This window comes from Lolium perenne, chromosome 4 (assembly GCF_019359855.2).
Source record: "Lolium perenne isolate Kyuss_39 chromosome 4, Kyuss_2.0, whole genome shotgun sequence".
In the NCBI taxonomy this organism is placed as follows: Eukaryota; Viridiplantae; Streptophyta; class Magnoliopsida; order Poales; family Poaceae; genus Lolium; species Lolium perenne.
In genome coordinates, this window is record NC_067247.2 from 87,308,013 (window position 1) to 87,325,475 (window position 17,463).

Here is a 17,463-nt window from a genome sequence, read left to right on the forward strand (position 1 = left end):
TATCCATTGATTCGCATTTTTAACCACCACAAGTTCGAAAACCAACACGAAATTGCAAGAAAGCACTGTTTTTGTGCGAATTCATAGCAATATCCATTGATTCGCATTTTTAACCAGGCTAACACGAAAACCACATAATTTCTGACCTGCCGAAATCTCTAAAAATAAGAGAGAGTAACAAAATGCACCCACATGATGCTTGCACTTCACATCTAAAATCGATACGGCCATCGATCTTTCGAGTAGGCAATGGTATGGTATCTAAATACAACATAGTATTCATCTAGATATGGTCCAACTCTGTATTTGATATCGTGGCGGGTCTAGGCGATGTGTCTCACCATGCTTCTCTCTGCATCTCTCCATGGTAGAGTTGAGAAGAGGAGGCAAGTGGCTAACCTAGCTATGGCTTCAGCTCAAACGGAGATGGAGTAGTAACAACAATTTCAGAGCTACATTCTCGGCGGACGTTGTTTGCATGTCGACTCAGTTGGCCTTCTGGTGGTCATCCCTTTCCTCGGTAGTTGTTTCTGGCATTCCAGCAACCTCCAGGTGGAGCCCCTATGCGTAGCTTGACGAGGTGTTCCTCGTTTTCTCGAAACCAAGTGGTGATGTCCTCAGTGCTGAGGAAGATGGCCGCTGTCTCTGCTTCTTGTGCAAGGACCTGATTGCTTTTTGCAACTTCTTGTTAGGGTCTTTTGTCAAAACATTAGGGGGCTTATTTGTATTTCTATGCTTCTATATGGTTCCTGATGTAAATTTACCTGTACCGCTTAATTATAAAAGGTGTCCAGGCCCTTGGGGCCTCTCCTTGTTTCAAAACAAAACAGGGATAGGTCCCTATGTGATGCACAACGGCGGGATTTATAAGAAAAAGTACGCCGTTGTCTATTTCTGTAGTACCATAGTGTTAATTGAAAGTACGCCAATGGCGAGCTTGACAGTATGCCGGTGTTGCACTTGGAAGTGTGCCGCTAAGTATTCTTTACGTCGGTGTTAAACTTGAAAGTTACAACGGTGACCATTTTGCCCTCCGATGCTCGACATGGAAAGCTCCGAGGACGAAGATGACTTGGCACAGGAGCGCCACCACCTTGATACGGCGCGTTGAAACTTTCTCGCAATAGTCGTCTTTGATGTGTGCGACCACGCGAAACACATCGGCGGCACACTCAAGGAGCAGGAGAGGAACATGGCCAAGGCTCGGAGGTCCTCCATCCGATAGGAGATGGCAAGGCGACGCTACGCAATCGCCGAATATTCATCCAACTCAGATGGCTCTGATGGCTCCAACGTCTTCGCGTGGAACTCCCCCACCCCCATGTCCCGTTAAAAGTACCCGGGCTAGCTAAAATCTATGTTTTAGGAACTAGTTTAGAGATTATCTTTTGCAAATCTATGAGCAACTACGTGTATTGCCGTGTCTATGTGATGACGAACTTTCAAAAATATGGCGCGACTTCTACTCTTGTTGATTTACAGTTCTTGTTTTGCGTATCTGATCTGCTACAACGTTTTTCGACTCGTAAAAGAGGATGCAGATACCGCAAACATCTCTCGCGGCTCAGCCGTTTGCTGTATTTGATAGAGATGTTTTGTAATTGTAACAACGCGCTCGAACGTGGAGGGCTGGCTCGTTAGTGCCCGGCACATCAGTCACCACCCCGAGGCACGCACGACGTCAGGAAGTCTGTGTGTGTGACTCTGCGTTTGCCGTGGTAGGTGAGGCCAGTACGTGGCATCCCGCAGCCACTAGTATATAGACCATTTTTCTTTCAGCAGACGCCACTAACGATTATGCCAAGTCTTCTTTCGTTTTTGCGCTAATGATGCGCGAGATTAGTTTTTTTTGAGGAAACGCACGAGAGCTGCTATTTCATTGATAGAGGAAAAAGAGTTACAGGGAACTCAAAGTACAAAAGGTTACAAGAAGGGGCCCCGGAGGTAGCCCGAGCACATGCAACTACTCTCGCATTCTAAGGTGCCGGCAACCCGCCAACGCCCAACACGATGGTTCATCTATAATATCGCCAAGGACCTCCACCGGTCGACGCTCGCGGGCCCGGAAGATCCGGTCGTTACGTTCGCGCCAGATGGCCCAAATGACCAGGAGAGCGATAGACTTGCAAGCCTTCACCTCCGTTGGCGCGGCAGATGCAAGGGAGGCTACCAAGCCGATAGAGGGCCCGGAGAATGCCAGGTCCCCGGCCGGAGAGAGGCAAGGCTGAACCGGGAGGCCACCAAAGTCCAAAGGTTGCGCGACCATGGGCACTCGACGAGGAGGTGCTCAGCCGTCTCTAGGTTGCGCCAGCAAAGGGGGCAGAAGTATGAGTTCGGCCATTGCCTGGCCATCAGACGATCCGCCGTGAGGACACGGTTTTGCACCATTAGCCAAGCGAGCAGCCTATACTTAGCCGGCGCCCATGCGTCCCAGATGGAGGTGACCGGGGGGACTCGGTGGAGCCGAGAAACTGGAGCCTGTATGCCGAGGCCGCCGAGTAGGAGCCTGAGTCCGACAGGAGCCAGGTGAAGGAGTCGGGCTCCCCAGGTGTGAGGTGGACGCGCTCCGCCGCAAGCCAAAGGCGGACGAAGTCCGGCAGGAGCTCCGAAGATACTCTGTCGTGAAGGTCCTGCACCCAACGGCGGTTCAGGAGCGCCTCGTGCACAGATCGCTGCTTGCGGCGCGACGCATCGAAGAGTCCCGGCATGAAGGCAAAGGGGGCATGGCCATCCATCCAGCTATCAAACCAGAATCTGGCCGTTAGACCATCGCCGAGAGCGACAGTCGTAGCCGCGGCGAAGATCTCTCTCTCAGCTGTGGAGCACGGCACCGGCATGCCGACCCAGGGTCTGTCTGGAGCGACGCGCTCACGCCAAAGACACTTAAGGCTGAGGGCAGCTCCAAAGCGGTCGAGGTCAACAATCCCGAGGCCGCCAAGGTCGCGAGGCCGAAAGATACGACTCCAAGCCATCTTGCAGTGACCACCATGGCAAGTGTCGTCGCCACGCCAGAGCCAAGCCCTGCCGAGGCGGTCAATCTCCTTGCGCACCCACGCCGGAAGCGAGTGGATGGAGATCCAGTAGGTGGAAAGAGCGGAGAGGACGGCGTTGAGAAGCACGAGTCGACCAGCTGCCAAGAGCAGCTTGGCTTTCCAACAAGCAAGGCGGCTAGCGATACGGTCAAGCAGGGGCTGGAAGTCCACCTTGCGAAGTTTGCGGAGGCTGAGAGGCAGCCCGAGGAACTTGCAAGGTAGAGCAGCGATCCTAGCCCCGAGAGGTGACACAATGTCAGTGACGTCCAGGCCCTCGCAACTGATGGGTATCACAGCGGTCTTGGCAAAGTTGACATGCAGGCCAGTGACCTCGCCAAAGCGGGAGAGAATGCCACGGACTGCCTCAAGCTCCGCCTTCACCGGGTTGATGAAGAAGACCGCATCGTGAGCGTAGAGGGAGGTCCTAATGTCATTGGCACGGCCGCGCAGCCATGACAGCACTCCATCTTCAGCCGCGAGGGAAAGAATGCGGTGTAGCGGTTCCATCGCCAGGATGAAGAGGAAGGGGGACAGCGGGTCGCCCTGTCTCAGCCCGCGGCGGTGACGGATGCGGTCACCCACACTGCCGTTGAGGATGACACGGGACGAGGCGGTGGAAAGCAGAATGGCGATCCAGTCGCACCAGCGCTGGCTAAAACCCCTAGCCCGCAGCATGTCCAGCAGGTAAGTCCAGAAGACGCTGTCAAAAGCTTTGGCAATGTCGAGTTTGACCATCAGAGCCGGGCACTTGGTCCGATGGAACCGTCGCACAAGTCCTTGGACCAGCATGAAATTATCCTGGATGGAGCGACCGCGGATGAAGGCACTCTGCACTGGCGAGACAAGGGTGTCGATACGCCGGGCCAGCCTCGTAGCCATCACCTTCATGAACAGCTTGGCGAAGCTATGAAGGAGGCTGATAGGCCGGAAGTCGCCTAGGGTAGCAGCGCCATCACATTTGGGGATCAAGACCACATGCGCCTCATTCAGCCTATGCAGGCTCGTCCGGTTTAGCAGGAAGATCTGCCGGAAGGCCAGGACAAGGTCCTGGATAATGATGGGTGCGACTGCCTTGAAGAAGGCTCCAGTGAAACCATCCGGCCCAGGAGCACGGTCAGCCGGCAGATCCGCGATAGCAGCAAGGATCTCGTCAGTTGAGAAGGGGGCATCAAGCTCAGAGAGGTCGACCGACGGTAGCCCAAGCGCATCCCAATCGAAGACAGATCCAGAGGCCGCAGGCGTCCCCAGGAGGGACCCAAAGAACTCTTTGATGACATCCGCCTTGTGAGCATGTTCCATCGCAATCCCATGGCTGCCGGAGAGCGAAGGGATGGAGTTCTTTCGACGCCTAGCATTGGCTTTGAGGTGGAAGAACCGCGAGTTGGCGTCGCCGACTCTCAACCAGTTGACTCGAGCCCGCTGCTGGAGGCGAATCCGCTCGACAACCACAAGTCCAAGGATGCGCGACTTGAGGGCCTTTCGAAGCTCAAGCTCATCGGGCTGCAGCTGCCTGGACTCCTGCGCCGCATCAAGGAGCATGACCGTGTCTTGCGCCATAAGCAGCTGAAGCTTTGTGTCGCCGATGAAGTGCTTGTGCCAAAGGCGGAGGGCTTTTGCCACCCTTGTGAGCTTCTCCTCAAGGCGGCCCACTGCATCCAGCACCAGACAGGGGGCCTGCCATGACTGGGAGACAACCTCCTGGAAGCCGTCAAGGTGTACCCAAAAGGCCTCGAAGCGGAAGCGTGGCGGCCGCGATATCGGGGAGTCGCAGGTGAGGATGAGCGGGCAGTGATCGGACATAGCCGACGCGTGAGGCTGCAGACGCGCGTTGGAGAAGGCACAATCCCAGTCCGCGTCACAGAAGGCCCGGTCAAGCCGGCAGTAGGTGGGAACATTCTGCTTATTGGACCAAGTAAAGCGGCGCCCTGCCAGCTTGATCTCCTTCAGCTCGCTAGCATTGAGAGCAGCACGGAAACGGGCCATCATCCGGCGATCGAGGTTGTTGTTGCTCTTGTCCCGCGCCTCATAGATGAGGTTGAAGTCCCCTAGAATGAGATTAGTTTTTTTTTTTTTTTGAATCTCAGCAGGAGAGCTGCTGGTTTCATTTATAGAAGGAGGAAAAAAACTGTACAAACGAGTCCGGTGGTTAAGACCACCAAGGTCCTAAGCCTACTCTCGCCTCACAAGGTGCCGCGCCCCGGCAAGCACCCAACTGTTAGCCTCGTCCGAGATGAGGTGGACAAGGCCAGACACACTCAACTCCTTATTACAAAAAACACGTATGTTTCTCTCACGCCAGATCTCCCACGCTACCAGAGTGGTGAGTGAGGCGGCACGCCTGTCCGCACCTGCCAGCTTGGATACCACCCAAGAGAGGGCGAGATCGTCGCCGTCCGGTTCCCTAATGGCTGGGCAGCGAAACAACGAGGCTGAGCGTTCCCACACTTGCCTAGCCCAGGGACACTCCGCGAAGAGGTGCGCCGGAGTCTCAAGGTTTCGCCGGCACAAGGGGCGTAATGCCGTTTGGGCATCTGAAAACGTAGCAGCCTGTCCGCTGTGAAGACCCGACGCTGCATAAGGAGCCACATGAAGAACTTGCATTTTGGCGGTGCCCAGGTCGGCCAAATGTGGCGTAGGGGGGACTGCTGGGAGCCGACAAACTGTAGCGCATAAGCGGGGGACGCGGAGTATCCACCGGAGGAAGATTTCCACCGGAATGTGTCGTCGGAATCTGGGTCAATGTTGCAGCTTCGCACGACCTGGCGAAGTGCAACGAAGTCTGGCAGCAGGGCTAGAGTGATCCTTCCTCGCAGATCCAAGAGCCAATGGTCGCCCTCAATAGCATCCGCCACCGTTCTGTTTTTGCGCCTAGACGCCTCAAAGAGCATGGGCCATCGCTTCCTGAGCGGCTCCCCAGCCCAACTGTCAGACCAAAAGCTCGTCGCAAGTCCATTTCCAATGGCAACCTCCGTCATCGAGGCGAACAGGGCCTGGTCAGAAGGGGAAGGCGGCTCCAACAGTCCTTTCCAAGGCTTGTTCGCCCCTGTCTTCGCTTGCCAGATCCATCGCATGCGGAGGGCGTTGTTGAAACGATGCAGGTCCAAAACCCCTAGGCCACCAAACTCCCGCGGGCGGCAAACCAGCTTCCAGGCAACCCTGCACTGGCCAGGGTTGCAGACGTCCTTTGCGGCCCAGAGCCAGGCCCGACGCAGCCTATCAATCTGCTCCACCGCCCAAGCAGGTAGGGGGTGCGCCGTCATGAAGAAAACACGCAACGCCGAAAGGACGGCCCGGAGCAGGGTGAGCCGGCCCGCTCTGGACATAAGCTTGCCCTGCCAGTGGCCAAGTCTAGCGGCAATCTTGTCGATGAGAAGCTGGATGTCGACTCTCCGCAGGCGACGAAGTGAGAGGGGCATACCAGGTAGGTGCAAGGCAGCGTGGAGATCCGCAAAACCGGCCGCTGCAGGATGGTGGCGGTGTCAATGTCGCCACAGCGTATCGGGATGGCCTGACTCTTGGAGAGGTTGACAACCAGCCCGGAGACTTCGCCGAAGACCTGAAGGATGGCCTTAGCCGCAGAGACCTCCCCAGCGGTGGGCTTGATGAAAAGAGCCACGTCGTCGGCGTAAAGGGAGCAGCGGATGGATCCCGCCACCGGAGAAAGGAGGCCGTCGTCGGTGGCCAAATCGAATAGGCGAGATAGTGGCTCCATCGCCAGGATGAACAGAAGCGGGGAGAGGGGGTCTCCTTGCCTCAGTCCACGTCTATGGGAGATGCTGGCTCCCTCTTCACCATTGAAGAGCACGCGCGAAGAGGCGGAAGAGAGGAAGGCAGCAATCCAGTTCCTCCAACGCACCCCGAAGCCTCGCACCCGCAGCATGTCAAGCAAGAACGCCCAGGAGACTGAGTCGAAGGCCTTGGAGATGTCAAGCTTCAAGAACAGCGAAGGCGTCTTTGAGCGGTGCAGGCATCGGAGGAGAGCGCGAACGTAGATGAAGTTATCCTGGATGCATCGGCCTTTTATGAAGGCGCTCTGCTCGATGCCAACGAGCTCGTCGATCCGGGAGGCGAGTCTGGTGGCGAGGACCTTCATGAACAGCTTAGCGAAGCTGTGCATAAGGCTAATGGGGCGGTAGTCCTTGACGGCGGAGGCGTCGGCCCGCTTAGGCAGCAAAACCATGTGAGAAACGTTTAGCTGGTGCAACCCCGCAAAGTTGCCGTCCGCAATCTGCTGGAAGGCTAGCAGTATGTCAGGCCCAACCAAATCCCAGGAGGCCTTAAAGAAGTTGGTGATGAAGCCATCGGGGCCGGGTGCCTTGTCCGTAGGCATAGACTTGACGGCGTCGTGGATCTCGTCAAGCGTGAAATCTGCGTCGAGCGCGGAGAGGTCAAGGGTAGATAATCCAAGCGATTCCCAGTCAAAGGTCACAGCCGCAGCCGGAGCCGTGCCCAGGATTGCATGGAAGTGTCCATCGACGACCTCCCGCTTCTCCTCCTGCGAAATGGCGTCCGTGCCACCCTCGCGACTGAGCGAGTGAATGAAGTTCTTGCGTCTTCTACCATTGGCCTTGACATGGAAGAAGCGTGTGTTGGCGTCCCCGGCACGCAGCCAACACACCCTAGATCGTTGACGACTACGGATGCGTTCAAGCACCGATAGCCCCAGAATGCGGGATTTCAGCTCGTGACGAAGGGCGGCCTCCTCGGCAGTGAGGGCCCTCAGGTCCTGTGCGGCGTCCAGCAGCCGTACCGTCTCCTCAGCCCGCAGCAGCTGCTCCTTGACGTCACCGATGCGTTTCTTGTGCCAGGCTCGAAGGGCAGACGCCGTTCGGGAGAGCTTTCGGTGTAGACGGATAAGCGCGTTGAAATGATTGCAGGGCTGGACCCAAGCCGCAGCAACGGTCTGTGCATAGCCCTCGACGTGCGGCCAAAACGCCTCAAAGCGGAAGCCATTGTAACGCTTAATCTTCCCTGCACAGGACAACACAAGGGGGCAGTGGTCCGAGATGGAGGACGAGATGGCCGTGAGCTGGGCCGTGGGGAAGGAGGTGTCCCATTCCACGTTGCAGATGGCCCGATCAAGGCGGACGAGGGTGGGTGGGTCTTGCTCATTACTCCAGGTGTATCGACGGCCCACCAATTTGATGTCCTTCATCTCCGTTATGTTGAGCATGGCCCGAAACTTGGCCATGAGACGTCTGTTGAGCCGGTGGTTGCTCTTGTCCGCAGCAGACAGGATGACGTTGAAGTCCCCTACAATGAGCCAGGGACCGTTGACTGAGTGTCGCAGCTCCGCTAAGTCATGGAGGAAAGTCTCCTTATCCGCATCAGCATCGGAGGGCCCGTAGACGTTGGTGAGGGTCCAGGCCGTCCCTCCAGCCCGGCTCACGAAGGTAGAGGTGATGGAGTGGCGCACGGAGCTAATGAGCTGGGCGTCGTATATGTCCGGGTCCCAAGCGACCAACAGACCACCTCTAGTCCCCTCAGCCGGAGAGGCGAAAGCCAAGCGGCAACGGTTTCCCACCGAATCCCTACGAACATCATCAGAAAGATGAGCTAGCTTCGTTTCTTGGAGGCAAACAATGTCGCAAGCCGATCGCTCGATGACACCACGGATCGCCGCTCTCCTCGAAGGGTTGTTAAGACCCCGCGGGTTCCAATCGAGAAGCTTAAGGTCTAAATCCATCGGAGACCAAGCAGACAACAAGCATAGAGACACAGAAAGGTTGCACGTTTCACATGAACGACCACACAGGTTCGGAAACGGGGACAGGCATCCGGAGCTAATCTCGACGGGGATTTGAAGGCACGGCACATGCGAGGTCCGTCAAGCTCGCGACACACACACACAGGACGGCTACAGCAGCAGGGGTCCGGCACAGGGGAGGCCCTCTGCGACACACAGCGAAGACGATCTAACATGGAGAACGGGAGGCAACGGCTAGCAGGATACCCTGGGCCTAAGCCTCCATGTCCAGGATGGACAGGAGCTCAGCATCAGGCAGTGCAACCCGCGCGCCCTGGAGCAGGCCGGTGTCCTGGCGGATGCGGGCGATCGCCTCCGCGTCGAGAGGTGCGGGGCAAGGCAGCGCCGCGGCCCCCATCTCTCCATCGGATCCCAGCACGAGCGGCGCGGCCTCCTCGAGGACGCACGGCAGGGGCCCACCCGTCTTCATGGAGCTGCAGAGACGCGATGAGCGCCGCGATGGCAGCAGCTCGCCCTTGGACTTCCTGCGACGTCCAACCCTGGGCCTCGGCGCGTCGAGCGGCGGGACGGCACCCATCACGGACGGTGGCAGCAAGCTCAGCACCTTGGCGAGGAAGGTGGTGACACCATCAACCTCCAGCGCGCCAAACTTGGCCGCCAGCAGGTCGAGGACGTCCTTGTCAGCGTGTTTGCCGCCAACCTCACGCTCTCCGCGGTCACCGCCAGACGCCGGCGACAGCGTAGCCGCGCTAGGCAGCTGCACCCCAGGCCCAAAGAGGACTTCAGAGCCAAGGACCCCTGTGTCGCTCGGCATCTCCATGGCGTCCACCAGCTGACCGCTGTGGAGCTGCTCATCCAGCGCCGGCCACACCATGGGCGCCGGGGTCGACCACCCCTGAGCCGCATCGATCTCGATGGCCACCGGGTCTGCGCGCGCAAGGTCCTGCCAGAAGATAGCAGGGTCAAAGCGCACAGGCAACATGTCCACCTCAGCGGGCAACACACAACCATGCAGCAACGCCGGCTCGGGCTGGCGCAGGTCAGCATGCGAGGCCGCCAGGTTAGCGCCCAACGACGGGTCCAAGACGGACAGCCCTACAGGCTCGGCGACAACGGCGGCGACAACGCCATCCTCCTGGGCGGCTCCGTCTTCAGCCCGGCGGCGCCCGCCACCACCTTGACGCTGCTGTTGGCGGCGGTTATTGATGTTACCGCCGCCGTTCCCCTGCTGCCCGCCGCGGCCCGCGGCCAGCGGCCGTCGCGCCAGGGCCGGCGGGGACGGCAGCCACCGCGGCCAGGGAGCTCGTCATCGTCGTCATCACGATCGTCGCGGCGACGAGGGCCAAGGCGGGCGCGCATGTCTGGCGCATCGCGGCGCGCCCTCAGGCTGGCGTCCTCCACCCCCAGCCTCCACTCAAAACGCTCCGTGGGGACGTGCGCGTCGAGCAGCGCCACCTCCGGCGAAGGGACGCCGGAGGCACGACTGCTGGGCGTGCGCCGGTCCGCCGGCGCGAAGTCCTTTGTCTTGTCGAGGTGTATGAGCAGCGGCTCCCTCGTGTCTTCAAAGCCCTCCTCCCGGGGCGTGCCGTCGGGGAGGGAGCAACGCAGTGGCGGCGCCGCGCCCATGCGCATGAGGAAGGATGCGTCACATGCGCGCGGGATGTCATCTGGGCTGCACGCCCAGCACCAGACGTAGCAGACCTGGGCGTCGTCAAGCGCCTCCGAGCGGTACTCCAGAACATCGACCTTGACGGAGGAACCCAGCGCCTGCTGCATGACGTCCTTGGTCCAGAAGTTGAGGGCGACGCCCTCCACCGCGACGCGGCAGTAGTAGCGCCAGACGCGATGCGACGCGCGGATGGAGGCTTGCTGCCACGGGGCCATGGTGAGGGCGATACCCCGGCAGGAGACCACGCCGGCGTCCATGGCCTGGTCTCTGTGCCAGGACATGTCGAAGCGCACCAGGAAGCACCCAGGCCGGAGCATGGACACCTGGAACCGCTCAGCAGGGATGTTGCAGTCGCGCGCCACTGCTCTGGCGACGAGCTCGTTGGTGAGGTCGCATCGGCGCTCGGAAGCGGTGAGCACGACGGCCTTGGAGTGGAGGAGCTGCGCCGCGCTCTCCGTCTCCGGCGTGCAGACGATGACGGCCGTTGCTCTCGCCGGGCGCCGGTGCGCCTCGCCAGGGCGGGCCGCCATCAGCACGGGCGGCGGGGGCGGAGGTGCCGAGGACGGTGGCTGGAGGCGGTCCTTGACCGTGCGGCACGGGCTCGGGCCCGCACGGCACTCCTTGGCGATGTGACCGCTACGGCGGCAGGAACGGCACCGGACCGGGTCGCGGCAGTCGGAGATGTGGTGGCTGGAGCTCAGGCACTTGAAGCACTCCCCACGCAGACGCTTCTTATGGTGGTGGAAGCGGGAGGGCCTCATCACTCCGGTGGCAGGAGGAGCGTTGGCGCGTGGGCGGGAGGCGGCCGAAGAAGGTACGGGCGGCGGGCGCCTCCGTCTCCTCGAAGCCACCACTTGCCACTCTAAGCTTTGGTCTTGAATGCCCTGGCCAGGAGCGAGAGGGGAAGGGGGTGCGCGCGCAGGCGGCGATTCCAGCAGGGGGCCGGTCCGTACGACCATGGAGCGCACGCGCAGCTGGCCTCCATAAGTCCTTCCTTGGATAGCCACTGCCCCACGCGGCGTCGCAGGGCCATTACACCCCGGCAGGCTACCTCCAGCCGGCGGCGTAGGGGGATGGGGGCGCGTCTGGCCCGAGGCGGCGCAGATCTGGATCTGGCCGGGAGATCCGCTCCGCCCATGGGATCCGAGGTTTGACCCACGGACAGGGGAGCGGGGGGTGGCGGCATGGACAGGAGAGGTGGGTGAGGTGGTCGCCGCGGACCGGCCGGTCGACGGCGAGAGGCTGGTGGCTAGGTAGGTGGCCGCCGGTGGCAGAGAGCGGGAGCGGGTGCAAGCGTGCTCCATCCGTCTCTCTGAGACCCTCATTAATGAGATTAGTTTTGGCTCGAGGCATTGCACATTACTTGGCTTGCGTACGAAATGGCCTACCTTTTTAGTACGTGTTGCTGCCTTCCTCGGCATGGGCGGATCTAGCGCGCATCCAGTCCAGGCGGCCGCGCGCCGGCGACTCTGCCCCACTCCGGAGGGACGCGCTTTACTTAAACTAGTAGTTGGGGCGCCCCTTGGGGCGCCTTCTCGCTGGTCCTCTGCGTCCAAATCAATCCCAATTAGACAGCTTCTGGTGCATAAATGTCTCATTCGCAGGGCGGCATAAATGTCTCATTCGCAGGTAGCCCCGTACAAATCGAAGGTGATGAATATGAACAAATTAAAGGTTACCAGCTACAACCACACACAGTAAAACAAAACACATGATCATTTCCACTCATCCGTCGTTCTGTTTTCTTCACATTGAGCTGTTCATAGATCGCAGACCTGTGAACATCATTATTTGGCAACGTATTTCAAGTGGAAATATTGACTGCTCTTGCACGATATACATACAACACCAGAAATTTCTTATTCACAAACATAACTGAAATGAAGAAACACATAAAAGACAACAGAACAAAACACATGATACTGCAGTATCACATTGTCATGAGGCCCTGGCATATTCTTTGAGTAGCAGGTATTGGAGGGAACATCTGAGTAGCAGGTATTGGAGGGAACATCTACGAATGCTACAACTACATACTGTCTGCGTTGTGTCAAACCCGTTCTCACCAACGAAGTCCCCCTCCTCTCAAGTGTTTGCCTTCACCTACTCCTTGTCAATAGGTCTTCAGGTTTCTCCACATCGGTATAACATGGATAAATATTTCGAACTTAGCAATCAGAGTAGCAAGTACATATTCAGCAGAATGTTAGCATAGTTGAAGTGTGGATATTTGGAAGAAGGGGCTACAAGAATAGCACGGCAAGTGTAGTGCTGTTCTTTAGCCACAAGGATGCAAGTTGCAGATGGCTCACAAGTCAAAGTAACATTTATACCATTCGTTGCAACATCATGTTCCATTGTTAGCTGATTGCATTGAGAAAGTGAGATATGCGGAGATACACACAAATATAATGTTCGAAAGGGGAATGTTACAGGAGTCATTTTCCAAAAAATGAAAACTTTAGCAATACAATTACAGAAAAGTAAATAAACTAAATTATTTATGAGCCCAAATAAAGCGTCAAGTCGTCTAGCTTCTACAATCTGGATTTAAGCCTAGTATAATCATTAGTAGTGGTAAGGCAGAAGCATTTAAAAAAGGATCTTTGTTGGCATATAAAATGCAATCAACATTCAATCATACATAACTATTTCTAGGTAATCATCTACACCACCAATCCTAACAATAATGACAGCTCCATTGTTGGAAGCAGCAGAGTGTCCTATCGGTCCTAACACAGTTCCTAGAGAAATATAGGACTGAAACGATACTGGGACCTAGTACTACAGTGCATGATACATCAGTTCTGTATAAGGTTGACTACACACACACACAAAATGCAACGTAAAAGTTGAGACATCCTTCTTACTTGTTCTTTCTAGAAGTTAACTATGTAGCATCAGAAGCTTTATATTAGTCACCGAATGCACCATGTAGCAGGATACATTGAAATATTAAAATGTAGTGTTAGGCCTAACCATCAGCGATTGATTGCACATCCTCAAACCTGAAATGTCTCCTCTTTAAAAAATATAAATCAAACTTTGGCCTGGGTGATTTCTATTCCTCTTGTCAAGCACATAAATGTTTGTGTCAAGAAAACAATAGGTAAAAAGAGGACATTTCAAAATGCAACATCAAAGAATCTTGTCATTTACCATGCATTACTGAGTTAATTAATCTTACATGGTTCACATATTTTAGTATGGCGTCAAGGAAAATGCAGAGAAAGCAGTAACTGACAGGTAACACAAGCTATTTGTGGGTTCATAATCAACAAGACAAGTAGTCGGTAAAGGCCGTTACCCCCACTTTTCGAAGATAATTACACGATAACCTTCAGTACCTTCTTCCCACCTCCAAAACCAATTCAGAGAATAAGCCACTGTAAGCTACGAAGAAACTGTTGAAACAATGCAGTACAATCTGCACACAATTAGACATTATTTTCGCTCCAACAAATTATGCTATAAGCATTAAAGAAACCGATACCGTAAAAGCGTGTCTGAGATAGGAGGTAACTCTTTTTGCCTCGACGATGAGAAATATACTATCCATGAACTTGGTGTCCAGTGTCTTGTGCTGCGACCAACAAAAACAACAAGAACATAATAGAATGGCCAAGATCAATCATCCATGTTATCTGAAGGAAATCCTCGAACGGCGGGAAAGATATATATACCATCCAGAGGTCCATGGCCTTGACGGCCGTGCCATCGGGGAGGCGGATGGCATCCTAGTGCACCGCGAGCTTGGCGTCATCTTTTCTGTTACCATTGACCAGCAGCACTGCCATCCTATACCACGAGGCACAACTCAGATCTGCATAGCACATCATACAACCTCAGTTCAACAACGTCATGTATATATTCAGTTTACAATTCGTTACAATGTAGGAAGTTTCAACAAGCTCGTTCACCGTTTTACCTATTGACTCCCCTGCATCCAAAGTTTCTTCCCTTGAACGGCAAGACGATCTGCGCCAACACCATCATCAGTTTAAACCGTCCATCAGTTGCATTGAGGCCCCATGTGAGGACCGAAGAAATATTATGAGACAAGGAAAAAAAAGGGATCGCTACCTATCTTCCCACATGAAGATCATCAGTTGCATTGAGGCCAGTAGGACACCTACTTGAGCGTTCATGGGGAGCTCACCCTGCTCTGCACCCTAAATTTGCGCCCCTGTAGGTGGCCCTCGTCAAAAGGGGGAGAAAGGAGGAGGCAAAATCTGCACCAACCTCAACATCTTGTACCCACTGTAGCCGTTTGAGAACCGCTTTCCACCGGCGGCCGCCACTGCCATGAGAACGAGAGGATCAATGGATGGTAATACTTGTGAGATGGGAGAGGATTCAAGAACCTGGATGTGGAGGATCCATGGAAAACCGACTAAAAAGCAAGGGGCACAAGATGTGATCAAGGGGTGGTACCTGGATGTGGAGGATCCATGTAAAAGGATCTTAACCACAGTTTCGGATGGAGAGCAAGGATGGGAAGAGAAAACGCTGGCGCCATCCACAACCATATCTGCTTCATACCGACACCAGATGCGGAGTCAAGGGGTGGTACCTCTTGTTTCCGCCCAATCCATGTCGCTCCCCACCTACAGCCATGCCATTTTTTCAGAAGCAGCGGTTAGGTATGGAGGCAGAGGAGATCGACGGCGAGGAGAGCGGAATCGCCAGGGGAGGAGAAGATGCGGCGGCGGCAGCCCCCGCGGAAATTTGTGGATAGGTATGGCAGGATGCGACCTCCTTTTCCTCTTCTTGCGGTCTAATTTTCTCTCTCTCTCAATGGAGCCAGCTATAGCTTGACACGTGGGCCAACGGTTGGAAACCAAGCAAAGCAGCACCCAACCCCCACGCGCAACGCGGCTATCGTGGAGCGCTCCTGGATGGGGCAAGCATACATGCACTTCATGTTTCTCAATTCCCAACATGGTTCGGTTCTTACGCATGACTAGATTGAGACATGATCACATGGCTGGCATTCTTCTTCCGGAGCCAAAAATTCAAGCATAGATGCGCGCGCCGGCGTACGTCGTGGGAGTGCGTTCAAACCTCTTGCCTTCATTGTGGTTGAAAATTGACGAGCACAAGACTTCGGGGATACGGGGTTGACCCTGGCATGCATGCATGCGTGATTTCTTCACCAGCTTTGCATATATTAGACTGCTTATAGTGGGAGTAATATAGCTAGTAACATCACACATCTCAAGACATTTTGGTGACGGGGCATGCCAATAAATGAAGAAAGAGAATGAGGTGGTAACTAGCTATGTTACCATAACATCACACACACCAAGACAAAATGAGTCTACAACATAATAAATAACACAATGCATGACATCACATATAAGTTACTACCCACTATGAAGGTAGTAACCTAGACTAATAACATGACATATGTTACTAGTCTAAGTTACTCCCCACTATGACTAGCCTTATCACGTAGTACAGTACAGAAAAACAGAGTACGTAGGATTAAATTAAGTTTCTGGAAGAAGCAAAATGTTCGTACGTGCATGGTTGGCGAACGTGATTCGGAGCTTTCAATATAATTCTGCACTGAACCTCTTTGCGGACCAGTGCGCTGGTGTGCTTTTATGCCTGGCAGCCTGCTGCAGTGCAAAGACATTCACTTAATTAACAGTGCACTACGTCGAATCTGATCGTATACGTGGATTACTGGGAAAAGTTTAAATTTCAAATTGTTCGTTCTTTTTTGTTGAAATAGGCTATCGCTTTGCAGTGCAAAACGTTTTGCATTATAAATAAAATCAAATGGTCGAACCAATACAAATTAAGTGAAGCGGAAATGCTATTACAAGTATATATAGATCAGAGATAAGCAAAAAGTACGAGAAAAACCAAACTTGCCACCGAAGACACCAAACCGAGATAGAGATACCTGTATGCATCAGGCCGGAACGCTGAGCTTTCGCATGGTAAAACCTTCACATCACTCCCAATATTTCGGACCACCATTGATTCTGAGTTAGGGCTCCAAAACACAATATGCTTCTCACTATCTCAACAATAGATACAAAACTAACCAATACGCATTTCACTTCTTAAGGAAGCATACGAGCTCTAGTATAGTAGTAGGATGGAATACCAATTTCCCATTTGAAATTTCAGTTTCCATACTAAACAAATGTCACGTAGTATTAGGTTCGAGCCCTTAAGTGCATAAAAATGGGGTGATGTTAGTCTTCTCCCCAGTGGCGAAGCTAGAGCAAAACCAATCACGTGGTTATCCTGTTAGATTTTTTGCTTAGACGGAGAAGAGAGAATGAAGAAAAGAAGATAGGCTTCTCTTATTTAAGGGAGATGATCCCTAAGGAAAAATAAGGAGAAAGCTATTTTCCCATTGTATATTACACCTTCTCTTATGAGCATAATTTTCCACTTAAATATAACTATTTTATCTTAATTGCTTGGAATGACAACAATAAGCCACAATACATGTACAACTTATTTGTATTGCATTCTCTAGAGATTACATGGAGCTAACCCCACTTAAGTCCCACTTATAGTGTGTACTATCTAGTGTAAATTTTGGTCTTCGGAAGTCTGCAACTTGTGTTTTCTCACCAGCAGGCAACAGCGTGTCGCGTTCAACACTCCAATTAAGGATGAACTCCCGGGCCTCCCGGCTCAACTCACCAAATCAACTTGACCTAATTGACCGGACCATACATGCATGCATGATGGGGGTGGAAGTGTACCAAACAGACAGCGAAACTGCTCGCCGTCCTCTAGCTCCCAACCGGCAACCGCGCGGCCGGCCGGGTCGGTCCCCGTCGTTTTCCATCACCACTAGCGAACGTATTTCTCATCCGGACGGCGAAATTCGGTCCAGTCGTGCCCCCCGGTTTCTCGATTTCTTCCGGATTTTAGCCCTTGATCTATCCAGCGAGCCCACGCCATCCCCGGTCCCCCGAGGCGCGCTCGGGGACTCCGGACAAAAGAATTTGGCGCGAAACGTCGTGTGGACCCTCGTAGTCGGCGACAGGACCGCCAAATCCTGTCGATTTCCCTCCAATTTG

The 17,463-nt window shown here is 54.5% G+C and overlaps 1 long non-coding RNA gene across 2 annotated transcripts; it reads right to left on the reverse strand.

Moving 5' to 3' along the window:
• Positions 1 to 12,263: 12,263 nt before the first annotated feature.
• Positions 12,264 to 15,169, reverse strand: LOC127293210 (uncharacterized). Of its 2 annotated transcripts, none has more exons than XR_007845653.2 (5): positions 14,843 to 15,169; positions 14,492 to 14,708; positions 14,337 to 14,386; positions 14,092 to 14,231; positions 12,264 to 13,991 (listed from the first exon to the last, which is right to left on the reverse strand). It is a non-coding gene; the product is annotated as an uncharacterized lncRNA (long non-coding RNA). The 2 variants fall into 2 exon arrangements; XR_011742613.1 differs by lacking the exon at positions 14,843 to 15,169 and adding an exon at positions 14,773 to 14,797.
• Positions 15,170 to 17,463: the final 2,294 nt, after the last annotated feature.